Below are 21193 nucleotides of genomic sequence, written 5' to 3'. Positions count from 1 at the left end.
ACTGTGGCTATGAACGCTCTTTTCATTTTTGTCCTAAAGGAAACCCGGCTTTCCTCGAAGGTATTACTTGCCTTGAACCCCTTGCAAGCAGCTGATTTTCTTTTTTTCTCATATACCCCACCCCACATTCCTCAGATTTCTCCTCCCTCCTTTTTCAAAAACCTAATTTCCGTTGAATCTCCAGCCATCAGATCAACTATTAACAGCCCTTCCGAGTTGGGCTCTAATGAGCGACCCCCTGCAGGGTGTCATTTGAGCCAGTAGAACAAGACTGAGGTCAGGTCAGAAACAAAGGAAAGATTTATTCTCTGATGAAAGAATGGACCAGGTGCGAGCTTGCACTCAAGAGCACATGTTCCCCTCCCCCAGGCTATGGGCGGGGCTGCTTTATAGGGGTCTCCGTGGGGTGGGGGAGGGGCGGGGTGGAGTCCTTGTGGGGCTGAGGCAGCTGTGCTGCATTTGGCTCCAGATCGCAGTGTGGGCGCAGCGTCTTTGCACCTGGCCCGCTGCAGCCATCTTGAACTGAGGCGTCGTTGCAGCAGTTCCACACGGGGGTCTCTGCTGTGAAGTGCCTGGTGCGAGGCCTCCCCACGTGGCACCCTGGGAGCAAGTGAAACAAGACTAAGCACAAAGGACGAGAAAAGAAAAAGGTCAGATTTTATTTTATTACCCAGATTTTACTGTTATTCCCCAGGAAGTGTTAGTGGGCTTTGCCAGTGACAAATCCCTCCTCTGCCTTTTGCCCTGCTCCTTATTCTTGAGGGGCACAGAGGAGCGCTTCCGTAACTGCTTCTTGCTGACTTGGGGCATCGTCATAACCCCTGTTAGAGGAGCAGGACTTCTCCCAGCTGCCTTGAGGTATGTTTGGTTGCCGCCAGGCCTCAGCCCTAATTGTTCACATCCTTGAGCAACCACCATTTATCTAACGTTTTAGAGACAAAGTACACCAGACAATTTAAGGTACGTGGCCCAAATATTAGCAAGAGAATAATGGTCACATGTCAAGTTTTCCTAAAAACGAAGGTATCTCAGTCTTTTGTATGCTAACACATATATATGGAATCTAAAAAAAAAAAATGGTCTGAAGAACCCAGGGGCAGGACAGGAATAAAGACGCAGACGTAGAGAATGGACTTGAGGGCACGGGGAGCGGGAAGGGTAAGCTGGGAAGAAGTGAGAGAGTGGCAGGGACATATATACACTACCAAATGTAAAATAGATAGCTAGTGGGAAGCAGCCGCATAGCACAGGGAGATCAGCTCGGTGCTCTGTGACCGCCTGGAGGGGTGGGATAGGGAGGGTGGGAGGGAGGGAGACGCAAGAGGGGCAAGAGGGAAGAGATGGGGACGCATGTATACGTATAGCTGATTCACTTTGTTATAAAGCAGAAACTAACACACCATTGTAAAGCAATTATACTCCAATAAAGATGTTAAAAAAAATTACAGGGTGGCAAGGATGCTATTGTCGCTCACAGTTCCTTTCTGCAGTACTTCAAACTTTAGTGCTTTAACTGGTTACAGAAATAAATCTTTAATATTATTATTGCATTCATATTATTTCTTGTAGCGGTACCTGAAGCTTACCCTTTGCCCTATGATGCAACATTTATTAGAACTCTCAAACCTATACCTATGTTTCTTTCTTTGAAATGAACCAGAAATTCAACAGTATCAAATGTTGACAGCATGGAGCTCAAATCCATCTTCTGTTTTGAACTGTTGTCCTATCTTGTTTACAGAGTAATTTGTGGCTTGTTACCTGTCAGCCCCAGGCTTGTAGATTAATTGAGTCATAAATTAATGGAAGAGTTACTAAGTCTATACACACACACACACACATATATGTCTCAAATATTTTTAGTAGATTATTTGTTTCAAATGAAATTTTCTGTGAAACAGTATTAAAAAAAGATAAAAATGGAGCTGTGCTTGTTAAAGCTTTTGGTGGGGGTCCCAGAGCCATGTACCCTGAGTCTCCCCCTTATTCTGTAGTGGTCTTGGAGTAACTCTGCAGAACCCCCAAGACTTACAGTAGTTTGAAAATCACAAGAGTATAGGATTAATACAAGGCACACAACACTCCGGGTGAGGCTCAGAAACTTATGGTTTAAGAATGGAGCTGGGGGAGACAATAGTGGGAATACTCTGGAATGGAAACATTTAAGTACTTAGGGAAAGCATGGACATGACAAGGAGTCAGATTCATACAGGCAATTAAATCATAGCTTCCCACAGAGAGGGAAGGTTAAGGTAAGTGGAACCTTCCAGACCAGGCAAACAGAGAGGACAGACATGCTGCAAAGGAGAAAAAGACAAGTCATTGGAAGGTTAGAAACCAGAAGATTCCCCAAGAGCTAGGAACAGATAGAGAACTTACGTAAATAAATAAGGGGTAGACTACATGAAAGAAATATCCTGCTGGGAAAGCTGTTAAATGACTGAGGGTATAAGAAAAAAAGCTGACCTATTAGTTATGAAATTAGAATGCACGATGGTGCCTATTAAAATGTCAAGTTCTACAAGGATCTGGGGAAAATTTGCCTTTAGAGGAAAACTGTTTTCTGTGAGGGACCAGACAAGATAGGGTTAAATAAATAAAATGTGCTGAGAAGAGTCTAATGTGGAGAGGAACCATCTGGCAAAATCTCCACTATGCCCACACTGGCTTCTTTCTCAGTGCCCTTCCCTAGGGGCCTTGGAACAGCTGTGTTGAGATACTAGACCCAGAGTTTTCACATTCATATCAAAAGTGAAACCCAAAATGTCTGCACTGCTGCTGATTAGAGAGAGCATTTGAGTGGTTCAATATTGAAAAGATTTGTGGCACATTGGACTCCTTTGCTTTGAAACACCCAACTTGTTATGAGTTTGTTTCCCACTGCTACTTGGCTCGGCTTTTATTTTCAAATCTTTTTGCTTTACTGCTGTATTGTTTCTACTGGTGATAAATACAGAATTTCAAGGAAATGCTTGAAATGCTTTTAGACATTCTGTTGAGCCAGTATTTCAGTGCTGCATAGAGTGTTGAAAAGAGAAAAGGCTTTAGGGTCAGTGAGGCTTGTGTGCAAATCTGTCACTTAAATGGGCAAACTGCTTAATCTCTCCAACCCGTTTCATCATCTGTAAAATAGGAGTAGTCATAGTTATCTCACATGGTTGCTGTGAACAATAAGTGATACACAGAAGGTAAGGCACTCAATATGGTACCCGACACATAGATTTTACCCTATAAATATTAGTTGTTATTATTATTGTTATTATTCGGTTCTCCTAGTGGAAACATAAGCTTCCTAACTTGATGCACAGATTGTGTGTGTGTGTCTATGTATGTGAAAAATACATGCATGTCTTTTGTTAGTGATAGTCATCTGATTATTGGACAGAATTTGATTTATCCCTGAGTGATCTAAAATGCAACTACTATACATGTATCACCATCACCTAGAATTGTTCTTAGAACATGTTTTCTCATGGTTTGTACTTCCAAACTTCTAGAGACCTTGGGGATTATATTGATTTACTAGAAGGCCATTATGAGTAAGGGGAAGGCAAGTGGGAGGCTCAGGGGGCATGGTTCAGGGACCCCCACTCCTACCTCTGTTTCAGTCAGAGAACTCCATTTCTTTTTTCTTTTTCTTTTTTTTTTTTTTTTTTTTTTTACCAAGAAAGCATAGCATCCAAGGGAAGAAAGTATTTCAAGGAGTAGGGAGTGATCAACCATTTCAAATCTTAGGAGCATTCAAATAGCCTCCAAGGAGAAGGTGGAGCTTTAAAAGTTTATTGGCCTTTGCAGAGAAGGTAGGAATCCTAAGCAGTGGTGATTTTATAGCTATGATTCAGAGTGTCGGGGCAGCAGCCCAAGGGTCTGACCAACGGGGTGTCATGAAACCATCTATCAGGAGCCATAGATAGGATCAAAAAAGCAGAGATGGAGGAATAGCCATCCTAGCTCCCGGGACCCTATTCTCCATGAGGATCAAGGCCTTTTACTTTATCTCATTTACCCATAGAAGGAAATTAAATCCTATGGAGTTTCTGCAAGGTGTTAATTAAAGAAAAACTCGAGTATAATGTTGTGCCAGAGCAACTAGAGGATTAGGCGCAGTGGTGTAAAATCAGTGGCTGGTAAATTAGATGGGTCAGTGATCAAGCAAGTTCTTGGACAGCAGCTAAATCATGCTACTGCAAGCCAGGGCTGGAAAGTAGCAAGGGCCGAGGAGGTTATCAAAGGCAGTGATCAAGAAGTGAAATTATCAAAGTGAGACAAAAGGGACCAAATTCTTGGACAAAGGGGAAAGTCAACCAAAGAGCTGCCCAGTGGAGAGTAGGGGTAGAGATCAAAGAACTAGGTTGGATTTCACCATCCCTGAGAACCTCTGTAATTCTGACATGTTATCATTCTGTCTAGTGAACACACTGTGAAGCATTGCCTTTGAAAATTTTTTCTTAGATGTGACCATGCCTTCAGGGATCATGTAGTTCATGGGAAAGAAAAGGACAGGATCTAAGCAACAAATTAGGAGATTTATAGAGTTTGCCTTCCAGGCATCCAATGCTCCTTTCCCCAAACCTGATGTCAAATGGAAAGAATCTTACACATTTTGCCATAATGTCTGCTGTGTTACTCCAGGAGGATCTGATCTGACATTTTAACTTTCAAATGACAAAATTTCTAGGCTCAGTGATAGGTCAGTGATCATTTTTTTTTTTTTTTTTGCGGTACGCGGGCCTCTCACTGTTGCGGCCTCTCCCGTTGCGGAGCACAGGCTCCGGACGCGCAGGCTCAGCGGCCATGGCTCACGGGCCCAGCCGCTCCGCGGCATGTGGGATCTTCCCGGACCGGGGCACGAACCCGCGTCCCCTGCATCGGCAGGTGGACTCTCAACCACTGCGCCACCAGAGAAGCCCCAGTGACCATTTTTGAATACTTTAATTACACACACCATGTTTGCTGTTGTTTCTCAAAGGGTGGCCTACTGACCAACTGTATTGAACTCACTTGAAGGGCCATATTTAAAACGTGGATTAACAGACACTCTACCAAATTAGCTGATTCAGAATATTTGAGGGCAAGACCTGGGAATCTGCATTTTAACATACCTACCAGGTAATATTTATCCACATGTTTGAAAACTACTGACATGTGAAGTCATCCACTCAGCTTCCCCATTGAGGCTATAGTCTTGAGATGAGACGTGATAAACAAGAGCAGCTGAAATAGATTCCTTCCCTAGAGTGGATAGTATACATGTGTGACATATTAAATATAGTTTATTTATTTAACCCACAGTGAGTGTAGGTTTACTGCTCTTGGATGACACCCTTGTTTCTGGATGCTTTTAAACAATTTTCACATATTTCTGAATCCCAGTTTTACTTTTGTTTAAATATGTTCTGAGTGCAGAACATATTTAAACGTGGTGGGATTTTTTAAAGAACTGTTTTTAGTGGATCTAAGATTCATTAACCCTAGCTCTTGTGAGCACAGACAGAATACCAGTTTCACCTTATTTTCATGTACCATGCAATGAGGGATAAACGGAGGGAAATGCACTCCAGGTTTCTTTTCTTCCAACATTATGTTATCTGAAGTTTGGGGAGATATCTGGAAGCAAGCACTAAACTTAGGGGAAAAGGCATTTAACTCATATCCAAGTACTAAATAATGAAAACATTGACCTCTTGATGGCTAGGATTGACCTTACAATGGTGGGGAAGAACAAAAGCTGCCATTATCTGAAGGCGATTTAGGGATAGAAGTCTGACCTTTCTTCATTCTGCGAAAGTTACGTTATTAAAGACTTGGTAAATTATGACACTGCTGAAGTGAAATATTATGTTCCATAGGGTTTTTTTCTGTAAAGAAAATTCTTGATCCTTTAATTTGCTTCTTCATGAAGTCTCACAGACAGGCTAACAAAAAAGTACAGACATTATGAAATGCTAAACCTAGGCAGAGATAATAAAATGTTTCTAGAAAAACAAACACTGCCCCCCACCTCCTCGCCAGCAAAGACCCATTTTACTTTGGTTCTATCCTTAGAAATATGACTAAGCCTCCCAGTCCCAAAAGCTGCTGGGGTGGGAGTTGGAGGGACTGTGAGAGGTTAGTCTACTGTTTTGAAAAGGTATGCTGGCAGATTACCCAGTCAGCAGTTATCTAGAATGCCTTTAGTATGCCCAATATTGTGGTTAATGCTCTATTAAGATCACCTCAATTTATTCCTTTCTGCATTTTTTTTCTTGAAAAGAAAGAAAGAATGCAGACATTAGCTTCGCCTATGAGTCACCTGAATCATGCGTTCGATGGGTTCAACAATTCAGTCAAATTTGACTTTTGGCATTTATTAGAATTACCTCTGCTCCTTTCCAGTCACTGACTTCAGTTAGTTGAAATCAATCAGTCAGCATTCTGAATTTGGTCAGCCTGATTTGTACACGTAGACATAGCCTTTGGTATTCAAAACAGTAACGCTTAACAAAATATCCCAAGCTACCCAGCTTCAGTTGAGTAGCTTGAGTCACTCTCAACAAGTCAAATTGGAAACAGGAAAAAAATCTTGCCTTGGCTCATTCAGCTCAAGGATTGAACTCCCAGGCAATATCAACCCGGATAAAATATGAGGCTAGATAAAACACGGTGCCCGAGGATCATTTTGAGGACTGATCAAGTGTCGGAAGGCACTCTTTATTGCCATTGAGATTTCAAGGCAGAACAGAAGCTAATAGTCTGTATGGTGGTTATCTTGGGGTAGGTGTGACTTCAGGGTCGTAGATAAATAAAGATGATTACCATCTGTATACCCAGACACCATACAGTCCCTCCTCTCTGCAAATTCCCATTATGCCCATCCAACAAGATTTTATTACAAGTCAATAAGAGGGAAAGAGAGTGATTGTAGCTGATGCTCTGAGGCGGACGAAAGGAACACAGCTGCATTTAATTGTGTCCTGACGTGTTTGACTTCAGGTTTGCATTCAGTTAATCATAATTTGTTTCTCAAGCAAGTTTTAGGTCTCCCTTCATAACTGACTCTTCAATCCACCTTCTCATATGGCCTTTCAGAGCTTAACAAGCTTACAACACTGGTCTCCTGTGAGATAATAGCAATAAAGTGAAAAGGAGGGAATCATGAATCACAAGCTTTGTTCACAGGCCCGTGGTTTTTCCCAGGTGTTAGCCTTAAGCTGCTAATTAATGGTCACCTCATCAATCAGCTAGGTAGATAGACGCTTGCCTGCTTGCTCAGCCCAGAGGAGGACCTAGCCTAGTGCATCTGTAGTCCTCTGCCACTTTGGGTTAATATCAATCTAACTACCATGCCTGCCTCTTTATTTATTCTGATGGAATAAGTAGGAGAAATGATAAAATATGAATATAGGATGGTGAAAATGAGGTACAGAAAAGAATAATAAGGCTGTCCACTGTCAGGTTCAAGGTTATGGTTGGTAGTTAAGATAGGAATACTTGGAGAGCTTGGCAACTTGTGTGAATATGGCAATGAGTCTGTGAAAACATAGACCATTGACAACACATGGCCTTTTATCTTGGAACACTTGGTCCTTAAGAATATAATCCTAAAAGAAAAAAAAAAAAGAGGAGTGTGGCATAATGTCTTCAGTGCTATATTTTCAACTCAGATCTTGCCACCACTGCTGGAAATCCCAGAGGGTTGTGGCCCAGTTAGCAGTGGCCTTCTTATAGCGGGAATAATAAAGTGAGGAAGTAATTATTACGCTCTCATTGTAGACCTAGAACTGTGTTATACACAGTAGGGATCTGGGGAATAAAATAATAGGAAAGTCAAGATTCTTGCTCACAATTAGCTTCCAGCGTAATGGGGGGTGCCTTATATACATAGAGAACAATGCACAAATCATTGATTCTTAGAAACTTAAGGGACCTTAAAAAGCATTTAATTCAACCTGCATTCTGATGCTTGAATACTCCTTAACTGTATCCGTCAAGAGGTTGCTTGATATCTGTTTGAATACTCAATAGTAACAGGGATCTAATTAATTCTGGAGGTCATCTACTTGGTATTCAGATAGCTGACTTTTAGAAGGTAGTTGCTTGTGTAGGGCTCAACTCTGCTTTCCTGGAGTAGCCATCAAGTTCTTTTCCTTAAGATCACTCATCGCAAGTATATTCCTTCCACATGATATTGAAAATTAGCAGCTGTGCATCATGGAAACTTCTCTTATTATTTTTCAAAAAACCTAACTCGTTCCTTCAACAATTCTAAGACAGTGAATAAGCAAACACAGAAATTTGTGACACAGTCATTAATATAGGAGTTCAGAGGAAGGAGAGTTGAATTGAGCTGGGTTGTCAAGAAAACTGAGGAGGTGGTACTTGAATTATTTGTTTACTTGTTTATCTTCTGTTTCTCCAACTAGAATTTAAGCTCCATGAGGACAAAAACTCTGTCTTATCTATCATTGTGTTTCCAGAACCTAAAATTGTACTTTGTAAGTAGTGGGAGTTCGATAAAAATGGCATGATTTAGAGAAAATTACCCAAGGAATGTTTCTTTGGCCTGTCTTACCAGAAGATGAACCATAACTTTGAAACCACTGTGTGAAAAGATACTTACTGGGATAGGCCTCCTGCATATAGTGAGTAACTGACATAAGTACAACAGCTGAAATAGCCAAAGTCCCCTGGAAAGTGGACACTGACTTATACAGTCTATAAACTAATGGCTGGAAAGTTGGCCAAGCAGTCTTATCTGCTGGGAGTCTCCAAGGGAGAATAACCAAAGCATTTATTATAGTTTTGGTATTAATTTCATTTTTTGTAGATTCTTACTGACTGGAAATTACAAAGGGAGAAGAGCAAAAGATAGGGAGATCAGAGTTTGTTCCTTTAGCCACCCTACCAAACTTTGCCCCCCACCGAGCTTCCCACTTCTTTTTAAAGGTAGTGTCATGTTGTTCAGCCAAAGATCACCTGGAACACACCTGTAATTGAATAAGTTGGGTTGAATACTCCTTGCAAGTAGGGAGAACACACACCATGGAGAACCAGGGGGGTGTCTCAGTGAGAGAGCATTAGAAAGGACTTATTATAGGATTTGGGCTTTGGTTAGGTGATTTGGGGGAGGGCCCAAGGAAGCAAGGATTCTCTCTGGTGGGTGCTGTCAGGAAGTGGGGACAGTTCTTTCAGTGGGTATCTCAATAAATCTTATCTACAGGGAGGACAGATTAGAGTGAGGCTAAAGTTGTAATTGGTAAAGAAGCAGTGGTCGCTTATATTAGCCAGGAGAGAAAGATGTTAAGTATTTTGTGATTTGGGAAATACTCTTTTTTTGGTTTTTAGATGAAAATTATGAAGTTTTTTCTCTTTACTGTGGTCACAGAGCGACCTTGTCTAATCTTGGCATTCTGTGAGATTGTTCATACCCAACAGGAGAACAACATGGCCTAGCCACGAGCACCAGGCCAGGTTCTAACAACGCTTGAGCCTAAGTGTCAGACCTGTTCCTGGAAATCAGGGCTGTTTTTTCTTAGCAGCAAAAGCATGATGGAAACAGGAGGTGGCTTCTGTCAATATAATGGTGATGTTTCCTCTTCTCCAAATTAACCGTTCACTTTGCACTGACACTGTACTCAACTAAGGGAGGATCTTGCCCAGATAATTTTGACAATGTAAATTATTGATTAATTTTTGCTTTTCATGAGGACAATAGATACCCACAGGTGCTACTACAATATTTTGCCACAGTCTTATCTGTGGTCTCCAAGATGATTTTGGAGTGCATTCACAGAATTGCATTGCTCAATGTGGTCACTCTGTCCCTATTCACTGTCCCAATTTTTGCTCTTGTTCTCAATCATTTTTGAATGAAAAAGATACAAATACTTTCCACTCAGCATAATGGAGTCCCTCTCACTAAGCACAAACTAATTGCTGCACTCACCTACACAGCCTCTGCTGCTGCAGTTATAAAGACTATCAGTGCTTGCTGAGAATTCATTCTACGTAATATATTAGGCTATGTTCTACCTTTAGGTTCATTTAGGAACATCCTCCCCTTTGTTGCAGATAATTAATATCATTTGACCACCTGCAAAACATTCTAAACTGGCCAGTAAAAAGGCAGAGAGAACAATTAACTTTTACTTGTGGTAGGTCTTCTGGGTAAGATTTGCTGGATCTTGGACAGTGCTGGTGTTTGGACAATGATTAATTAAAGAGAACAGAAAATAGATCTGGTGGAACAACCTCCTCCTGCTTCCCTAATGTTCCATGGTTTTAGGAGGTTTGGACAATTTTACTGTGTGCCCCTCCCATCATGAATGAGTTTCCAAAGCTAGGACTCTGTATTAACCATGGGAGTCTTTTGGTTCTTAGGCACAAAGACTGAGATGTTTACATAAAGACCTCACAAACGTAACTGAGCCTTAGGGAAATCTGTGACAGTGGAGAGAAGTTGGATGAGGTGACAGGGTTGCTGGAAGTTGCAGACTGGGTCTAGGAAATAAGAGTTGATTTGCATGTGAGTGGCCAGATTGATTCCATTGGAGCCCCCAGATAGCAAACCGTTTCTCAGTCTTTACCTTTTTCCAGACCATAGTAATGACCATAGGAAACGTTATTGACTGAATTGCTTGGTCACTTTTGATCTACCTAGTCATACAATCAAAACAAGTTCAGAAAAAATGATAAAATAGTATACATCTTTGATTCCTTCCCACTTGTCCTTTGCGTGCTGTTTCCATGTTTCGTGTATCTCTTCCCTGTTGCTGAGTGCCCCCAGTTGCCCCTAAGATGTGTCAGGACCAACCACTCCCACACACATGCACATTGTAGCTGTTCTCAGAACCTAGATATTCTGTCTTCAAATTTTCCTTTTCCATTTCCCATTTACAAAGGGACCTCTTTTAAAACACTTGAAAACTTGTACAAACTAATTTATGTCAATACTGATAAGGAGTTACTGTGTTTACCTTCCGTGGATGTTTGCATTTTAGTGCATGTGACCCACTTTGCTTTATCCCAAAAGAATAACTCTAATGGTGAAAGTTCAGGAATTCTGTTAGGTTAGAGATGGGGGATATCTTTCGTTTGAGGGGCACCCTGATATTCCATATACCAAAGCATTTAGACTGTCATAGACTCCAGCTATAAGTGAAGCCAACTCATATTATGTAAATAAAACCTTTAAGGAGACAGTATCATGGGACTCCCTTAAAAGTCAGCCAGCAGAGAAACAATCAGGGAGAGTGATGGGTAATTTATGTGTCAACTTGATTGGGCCATGGAATAGCCAGACATTTGGCCAAACATTATTCTGGGTGTCTCTGTGAGGGTCTGGATGCGATTAACATTTGAAATGGGTAGACTGAGTAAAGCAGATTGCCCTCCCTGATGTGGGTTAGCCTCATCTAATCAACTGAAGATCTGAATACTACACAAAGGCTGGGTAAGAGGAACTCCTCTAGGCTGACTACTTGAGCTGGGACATTGGTCTTTTCCAGCCTATGAACTCAGGTGAAACACTGGCCTTTCTTCAGTCTAGAGCCTGCCAGCTTTTAGACTGGAACTTTTGTCATTGGCTCTCCTGGTTCTCAAGCCTTTGGACTCAGACTGCAACTACACATTGGCTCTTCTGGATCCCCAGCTTATTGACTGCAGATCTTGGGATTTCTCAGCCTCCATAACTGCATGAGTGAGTGTGTGTGTGTGTGTGTGTATAAAATACAATTTTACAATATTTTTTCTGTTTCTCTTGAGAATTCTATTGGTTCATGGTTTCTGTTTGGTTCTGTTTCTCTTGAGAACCTTATGTAATACAGAGAGTTTATTCTTTTCTGAAAAATGGTTAAGATTGCGTGTAATTAGAAGAATTCAGTAAAAATATTTTTTTTCAGGTTTTCCTACCTGCCATAGTTATTTCAACTTCAGATTGAATAGACTAATCAACTTAGGCAAATACTGATTTGGTCAAATTGCTGACTGGTTGTAGTGCAACAACCAGGTAGTTCAGGCAAGCTAGTCATTGTAATCAAGCCACTATTCATCTTAGTTCTTTTTTTTAAAATTAGTCAATTATTTATTTATTTACTTATTTTTGGCTGCGTTGGGTCTTTGTTGCTGTGCGCGGGTTTTCTGTAGTTGCCGTGAACAGGGGCTACTCTTCATTTCGGTGCGTGGGCTTCTCACTGCGGTGGCTTCTCCTTGCGGAGCACAGGCAGTAGGGGTGCGGGCTTCAGTAGTCGTGGCTTGCGGGCTCTAGAGCGCAGGCTCAGTAGTTGTGGCGCTCCGGCTTAGTTGCTCTGCAGCATGTGGGATCTTCCTGGACCAGGGCTCAAACACATGTCCCCTGCATTGGCAGGCGGATTCTCAACCACTGTGCCACCAGGGAAGCCCCTTCATCTTAGTTCTTATTAACTGACTGAAACCTTCTTCAGCTGGTCAAGACAGTCGAAACCAGCCAAAGAAGTAGTTTGAATTAATGTGTCCTAGGTAGGAGCTATATAAGCTAGTTAAGAGACATAACAAAACCTCATCGGGGGAACAAAAAAGGCAACCTTTGACTGACATGACTGCAAATCAAGCAGAGCAGTGCCAGTGGTTTGTCAATCTACACCCAAGTGTTATCCAACCCTGGTTAAGTTTAATCCATCCTTCATTTCGATTCATTTTGAATTATTTGATCATTTTGTCTGAATTAACCAATCAGTCTCATAGTTTCATAAAGAAACGCACTTAGAATGGGCTACATTTTTCAGCTCTACGTAACGAGGGACCATGAACATAGGTAGCACATGAATAAGGGGACCTATGAACCTCTAAAATGGTCAAGGGAAACTGTTACATGATTGAAATAAATGGCTATTACAAAGCTCTTTAGTAAGGATTATTACTAACTATTACATGATGAACTAAATGAAAGAACCAGATCCCACTAAACTTGTTAGTTTCTTGAAACTAACTTGATCTGTTTCCTTCAGCTGTCCATACTAGAAAAGACCCTACTGAATGGAATCAACTCAGGAAAATGGTATTACACAGTCAGGCTGGTGTGTTGGTCATCCCTCACTGCCAGTATAAAACCAAATATTCAAAGCAACGTATCAGAAAAAGTAATAAAAGAGAAAAATGGTTACAACTTCCTACCTGATCTCAAAAGATTTTATTCATAAGAAAAGAATCCCATATCCTGAAGAAACATTAATTCAATTCATGTTCTACTCCTTTGAGGATTACAGTATAAATTCTTTTCCCATTGCGCTCCTGCCCTGAATAAATTTCAAAGATTTTTTTCTTCCTCAAAGAAAAGCAAATTAAGATTTTTGCTTCTCCCTCAAAAGCTAACCATGTCACAGCAGACCAGAATTGTGTCAGAATATAACTTGAATACTATAGGTAGGCTGCAAAAAACCAAACCAGAACAAAAACACCAACTTTTCCTCCCAAGGTTTTGGGGTTAAGTAAATAAAAGCTATATGAAGCATAATATAATCAAGAAACAATTCAGAGGCAGAGTGTGCAAATTCAGTCCTGCAGTTTTCTACTTTGAGAATTCCTATGGTTAATGCTTAAACTCAGGATGTTATCTCCCTGCCATCCTGCATTCTGTCCACCTGTATCTGGAAGGAAGAACAGTATACTACACTATAGTGCCTTATTTTTCAAACTGTGGGTCACATAATGAGTTGTGAAATTTAGTAGGAAAAGATTCACTTTTTTCCCCCTTTCCCTTTTCTTTCTTCCTTCCTTCCTTCCTTCCTATCTTTCTTTTCTTTCTTTCTCTCTCCCTTTCTTCTTTTTATTTTGAAACAGAATATAGTAGAAAATATTAGAGTGCATTGCCCACAGTAATGGTATTATTTTATGAAATTTTTATGTCAGTTATGTGATCATAGTCTCTGTGTGTGTGTGTGTGTGTGTGTGTGTGTGTGTGTGTGTGTGTGTATACTGGGTCACATGTAAAATATATTTCTTACTGAGGCTTGTGGTCAAAAAAGTTTGAAAGATACAGCTCTAATGGAAGAAAGATGAATTTTACAGTCACACAAATCTGGATTCCAGAAGTGTACCCAGGGTTGGAGGCAGGAGGAAGATTGGTAGGAGTGATTCTCCCATGCAGGGAGAGAAATTATTTAGAATTAAATAATTCTAAATTATTAGAATTGCTAGCTCATATTAATAATAAAAAAGAACTACTAAAGTCAGTCTTATTATTCTTTTAAAATTCTTTCCTGAGGATGTACTTCCTTATTGCCCATACCCAGGATACAGTGCCTAACACATAGTAGGTGCACAACAAATAGTTTTGAGTAAATAAACCCAAGATTCCTTTGGGCTTTTTACCAGTCACGCCATAATTTGGGCTCATATTGACATTGTGGTCAACATAGACTTCCATTCTTTTTGTGTGTGTGTGTGTGAATCTCTGGAAAGTCTCCTCTCAGTTTGCCTTTGTTCACTTGATTTTTTTTAATATACAGTTGACCCTGTAACAACGAGGGAGCTAGGAGCACCGCCCCTCTGAGCAGTCGAAAATCTGCATATAACTTATAGTTGGCCTTCCCATACATGGTTCCTCTGTACCTCTGATTCTACCGTATCCACAGTTCTCCATCCATGGGTTCAGCCAATCATAGATCATGTAGTACTGTAGTATTTATTGAGAAAAATCCATATATAAGTAGACCCATGCAGTTTAAACCCATGTTGTTCCAGGGTTACCTGTACATCAGAATCTCCTTTAGTTTGGCTCTGTTGATTTGGGATACTTGTTGTATCCTATTGAATAATTTGAATCTTAATTCTGTTTTACCTTTCTTTCCCTGTTTAATGGACCGGGGGCAGAAAGTAAAACAAAATAAAAGTGAAGAATTGTCAATTAAACAATTCCAACTAGAGGAACAACAACAAGATGCCCTTCATACCTTTATCTGAACTTGACTCAAAACTATCAAACCAAATAAAGTCAAATGATGTGCTGCAAAAATCATACGCATTCTAAGCCGAGTATTCAGACATTGTGCATTTAGTTCATTCAGTTTGGATTGATAATTCTGTTGGTTGCCTGCATGGCAGATTCTCAAGGATCTGAGATGGCACCTTTTGCGCTATCTGGTTGTCCCCCAAACGTGCACCTTCAGTTAAAAAGGACATGCCTGACTTAGCACAGAGTTAACTTTGCTACTAATCAATCACCCCTAAGCACTATTGATTGGGACCCAAAGGGCAAAAACATGGTCTGTACATCACAGAGTGAATCAGGAGGTGGCTGACTTAGGAGACAATTGCTGAGAATACTGAAATTTAAGAGTAAACTGATTTCTAAATACTAAGATTCTGATGTCATGTACTTCAGAACTCATACAGCATTCTCTTGTAGATACGTTTACCTTCTAAGCTTGTCGATTTCTGTTCTCTTCAGTCTTTCAGTTTAAAATACCCTAAAGGCCATTGTTCATTCTCCTTTTTTCCTTCCCATCTGATCTGAGGAAAGAGTTCTCTCTTTCTTTGGAGTCAGTCAGAACTAGGTTGCAATTCTGCCTCTGCTTCTTACTTGCTCATTTTGCTCAACAGTAGAATATCATGTATTTAGTACTCCAAAATGTTTCCTATCTATTTTCTTCATCTTCTCTCACAATATCTTTCAAACTTGTTCCTTTCTTTCCATTGCTACTGCTACCATTTATCACCTCATACTCAAAATACTGAAATAAGTTCCGAGATCAATGGGATTTTAACCTTTTTACTGTCTCAACATACTGGGGGTATGACAGGCTCTTATCAGCTTACCAGTAAAGTGGTTCCCTGTTGTACTGATCATCATCTGGACATTTATTGGGGGAAAGGAATTTATCAGATTCTAAAGGAGAAAGAGCAAATGAACAAACAAACAACAAGCCCCCAGAAATTCGAATTCACTCCTACAGTCAGTTGCCCACATCTCATATTGAGAATCATTGTCAACTTTCCTGACTAGAAGATCCCCCCAATTTTGGTCCTATCTACATATAACAACAGCTATACATATAACATTAACTAATAATAGCTGACACTCATACAGAACTTTATAGTATGAAAACTCTTTCATGTATACGGTCTCACTTAATTCCCCAATAACACACCATATGGTAGGTATTGTTATCCCCATTCCACTGATGAGAAAGTCGGCTCAGAGGAGTTATATAAGCTGACCTAGATAGTATGTGGCAAAGTAGAATTCAAACCTAGGTAAGTCTGGCCACAGAATACATAGCCTGGGTCCTGGTAGCTGTTGGCACTCTCTGGTTCCCAATACTTGCCTCCATCTCTGGTCTTTGGCTTCTGGGCTCTCTAGTTTGATTAATACCTTTAGTTAACACATTTACTTCTCAGATTGCATTGGTTGATCTGGGGTCCCTATCTGGCATGGCTCTAGTTTCTCTTCAGGTCCCTGTATCATGCCACTGCTACATAAGGCCTATGTCAGACTGTTCTTTCAGACTAGAAGTGGCCTTCTTCCTCTCCTCTCCCATTACTTCAAGTCCTCTATCCTTCAGACCTTGCTAGGGTCTTAGTCTCCATGAAGCCTGCTCTGAACAATTCAACTCAGTTTCACTCCCTTAAGCATTTGTACTGAATAAGTGAGCATTTTATCATAAATGTCTTTGCTAGTAATTGTTTCATGGGAGTTCATTGTCTATTCACTAGAGTGTAGATTCTTTGTTGCTAAGCACTGTGTCTCATACATTATTGTACTCATAATGTCTGATACAATGGTAGAGACTCATACATACTTATGGATTGAGTGATTCCAAATGGGACAACATTGATGAAAATAAAATAAAATGAACATGACCACCTGTTGAATACATGCTCTGAAATGCTTCTCAAACATGAGAACCTCCATGGGAATCTTAAGGATCTTAGAACCTGTCCAGATATTCTTTTTTGGGCTGCATTCATTGCATGCCATGTTGACAGACTGAGATGATGTCTTGCTGCTGGAGCAGAGCCCAAGGAGGACTGACTTTCTGATACAATAAATGTCATTTCCAATTTTTCTATGACATTTTTAGAAGCTAGTATGGAGAACATCTTGGAGCCTTTCTAGTCTCCAAGATATCTGGAAATCCATTCTCCTCAATTCTATGCTGCTGCCTACACTCTCAGTGCTTATCACAGTGGGAGACACATAGCAGACACTTCATAAAATTTTGGTGAATTATTTTTTAATATTTACTTCTTTTGCTATGTGAGGCAGTATAGGAGAGTGGCTAAGAGCGTACTCTGGAGTATGGGTTGAGTTCAAGTATCAGTTTTAGCACTTATTAATCCTATGACCTTAAGAAAGTCACTTTACCATTCTGATTCTCAGTTTCCTCACCTATAAAATGGGAATAGCAATAGTAACTACACCCCAGGGTTTTTGTGTATATTAGCTACAATAAATGTATATAATAAAATTCATATCCAGTGCCTGGAACATAGCAAGTTTTTCTTGATATTAGCATTTTCCTCTTCTCTGCAGCCAATATCTCTGTCTCATTTCACTGATTGTCCGTTTCTTCTGCAAAATGGGACTAGTGTTTATATATGGTGCCTTCTAATTGTGTCTCACGTAGCCTGTCTCTCATTGAGATATTTCCTCAGTGTGCTGAATCCTTAATATCTGTAATTACTATGGAATTAACTGCTGAAATGCACCCTCATATAGTAGTGTGAATGTGCAGCTGAAAGTTGGGCCATTAAGAAAGCAGTACGGAAAAAGTAATAAAGTTGGATCGATTTGCATTATTCATGCATCATTCTTAATGTTTTTAAACAGTTCCGTTTATTGGGTTTAGTAAACTCAGAGCAAGGTTGATACGTTGCCTGGATATTTTAGTGATTTTCCAACTTTAAACTAACTGTTCTCTAAATCTTCCTCTGCAGCTGCTAGTTGAAGCCAGTCTAATATATTCATTGATGGGTATCAGACTAAATCATTTTCCTGACTGAAGAACCCAAAAGGAGTCTTATATTAAAAAACCAGATTTTTCTTTTTTTTTTTTTTGAGTGATAGATACTATATATGTATTCACGCTGCACCTTCCCTCCCAATTTTGAAGAGTTAATATGATACTTTTCCCTTACTTCTCCTTCACTCAATAGAAATCTGAGTCATTCTATATGCTGGAAGGCAAAAAAGTGTGCTTTAGCCATTGTTTACACCTCCTCAGTTGCTCTGACAAACCCTATTGTGGCAGTGCTGGTGACAGATGATACTATAGGCTGTAACTTCTGGCTTCATGAAAAAAGAATAAAGGGATTTCGCCCTATAATTATATTTTACCATTGAGTGTTAAAATTCCTGTTAGAATGGGATAGGGGATGAGACTAGATAATGCAAATAAACATGGGGCTGCATAGCGTAATTGTTAAGCTCATGTACTTTGGAGCCAATATGCCCGGAGAAACCCTGGCTCTGCCATTTCCTGTGTTGCCTTTGCAAGTTACTTAACCCCTTTGTGCCTCAGTTTCTACATCTGTAAATGAGTTAGTAAATGTAAAGCATTTGCAGGAGTACGTGGCACAGAGTGAGTGTTCAGTAGATAGATCTATTATCACTCATGGGTAACATATGAAGCTTTGTTGATGACAGAGAGTTGTGTCTAGAGAACTTTCTAAGGAAACTTCTGGCAAGCTCTTAGCTCGCAGCTGGTGCTGAATTAGAATTTACCTATAGGCGAAATCTGGTTGCACTCTACCTATGCAATTGGAGAATCCAATTTCTTAATAGAATGTGATGGTTAAGATGAGCCTGAAGAAGATTATTTCCCTCTGGCTATAGTTGTCATATGTTGACTTTGGAAACACACTCTGAAAATCTCACTGTAACTGTAAATATAAACGATAGCACAGCACAGTGGAAAGGGCATGGATTTGACTTCCATTTCTAGAAATATCATATACTAGATAACCCGGAAACTCTCACCCCACTCCTAGCTACAAAACACCAGAAATGCTGGCTAAAATTAACTTACTCGTTTGCCAAATATTATTGAACACCTTTCCTATGTACCAGGTAGTGTTCTAAGTGCTGTGGAAGTGAACCAAACAGACACAAGTTCCTGACCTTGTGGAGTTTACATTTTGATGAATAGAACAAACGTAGTTTTCAAGGCGTAGTTGAGTTTTCAAGACAGAACTACATTTCCAGGGGTTAAACACAAAGAGGAAACTATAAACTAGAGTGATACCCATGGGTTAGCACTGGTTTCCCTGGGTATGTTGGAAGTTTGGATATTGGTAACCAAGGTCTGTGTTTTAACACCCATGCATAGTGTCAGAGTTGAGACTGAGACCTCCATGTAAAACTAGGTCTATTAAAGTATTTTATGTGCAGTGAAAGCATGTACTAGGAAAACTCTTCTCTTTAGCAGAAGAAGATGTCAAGGGAGTTTGTCTGTCTCAGGCAAAGCAAAATGTTTTGGCAGAGAAAAATGTCTTTTCTGAGAATTTGTAATCATGGGCTTGCCCTTAGGTGGCCTTGGAATTTGAATTTAAACCCTTTGCGTAGTCCAGAAATATAAGGCAAAAACCAATAATACAAGGTGCTGGCATTCGCTGCGAGGTGTTCCACGTGAGAAATTCTACCATCATATCCAAATTCCAGCCAGCAGGAGTAAGGACGGGGAGATAAGGCTGTCAAATCCTCTGGGAGATAAGGCTGTCAAATCCTCTGTGATGGCTAGAGCTGCCACAGACATTTTGAATCCTGAGGTAGAAGCCCAAAGTTGAGAATTACAGAACAACAAGGTAGATTTGTATCTGGGTTTCTGGTAATCATGGAGTTACTGTACTGGCCCTTAATGTCCTACATTAATGTAAGAGAGAAATATGCTTCTATTTTGTTTACAGTTTTTTGTTATTTGCAGCTAATTCTAATACTGATTAATACAAATAGTGTGAATAAAACAAAGGCATTTTCAAATAAACAGGAACTTAGAGGTTACTTTTAAGAGACTATCACTGCAAGAATTACTAAAGGATATACTTCAGGAAGAAGGAAATTGAACTGAGAAGGAAGGAATAAGATGCAAAGCAGATTTTTGAGCAAATAAGTTGGTGTATATGTAAGTAAATCAAAAGCAGCATTGATGACATAAAGCAATTATAATAGTCCTGAAAGAATACGGATTTTAGAGTTGGAGACAAGGGATCAAATCCAAGCTTGGCCATTTACTTTTTGTGGGACCAAAGACAAATTACTTGACCTCTTTGTGCCTCAGTTTCTTCATTTGTAAATTGGAAAAATTATAATAATATCTACATAACATAGTTACTTAAATATTGGAAGTAATTTATGTAAGACTCTTGACATGGTGCTCAATGCATGCACTTAAACTATGGAAAATTTTAATATGAACAATCATAGAGACTCAACAAAATGTTTGCTAGTAAGCACAATGATATTGGAGATGGCTGGTACTTTGCCTGGGTGATGCCATTTGACTGTCTCCCAAAATATCTCACAGGGTAGCATTTAGTAAACTGGGTCTTGTACTTTGGTCTGAGACCTAGCCATCAGCCTGTTTGCTTGAACATCTGGTGTTGTCAGCATACTGAGAATGGATCCATCACTCAGAGGCAGATACATACTAACTATTCTCACAAGAGTAATGCATAAAACTAGGACGTCAGTGTATTAATGAATGATGAACAACATGATTGTTACAGACCAAAATTCTTGTTTTGGCATGACCAGAAATTCTCTGCCTTCAGGACAATTTACATGGGAAGCCAAATCACGATCAGAGTACCAACATATTAAATCACTATGAGAAATTTTATAGGAACTGGAATCTATTAAGTCTTTATGACCCACATATGGATACGGGAAATCAAATAAAAACTGTGAGACCTTTAGCAAGTCACCTAAACATGAAGTGATGACCTTTGAATCAGGGCAAGGTGAGTTAGAAGAAATGAATATTTAATGACATACAACTAAGATAGACTGACCTATCTCAAGTAAAGGGAGATCTTGTCAATGGGGATAACGTACTTGATTTCAACTTTCTCTATTCATTATCATAACAGAGATGGAGAGTCTTGCTAATGCAATCAGAATGCAAAATCCTTTGGCTAAGGTATTTTATCCCCTGGACAGTGTTTGGATGGGCACTGTCAAAGGTCAAATTTGTTCGATTATCATATTTCCTATTCTGTCTGTTCAATTCCCCTTCTTGTG

General features: G+C 40.0%; 1 long non-coding RNA gene across 2 annotated transcripts in view; it reads left to right on the top strand.

Annotated features, from left to right (window-relative positions):
* Window positions 1-487: 487 nt before the first annotated feature.
* The window catches only part of LOC307180051, a 461286-nt gene continuing 440580 nt past the window's right edge, over window positions 488-21193 (top strand). For both annotated transcript variants that reach the window (XR_013825654.1, XR_013825655.1), the window contains exon 1: window positions 488-650. This is a non-coding gene — a long non-coding RNA (uncharacterized lncRNA). The remainder of the gene's footprint in view (window positions 651-21193) is intronic.

Source organism: Stenella coeruleoalba (assembly GCF_951394435.1).
Source record: "Stenella coeruleoalba genome assembly, chromosome: X".
NCBI classification, from domain to species: Eukaryota; Metazoa; Chordata; class Mammalia; order Artiodactyla; family Delphinidae; genus Stenella; species Stenella coeruleoalba.
This window is presented reverse-complemented; position numbering and strand designations above follow the sequence as displayed.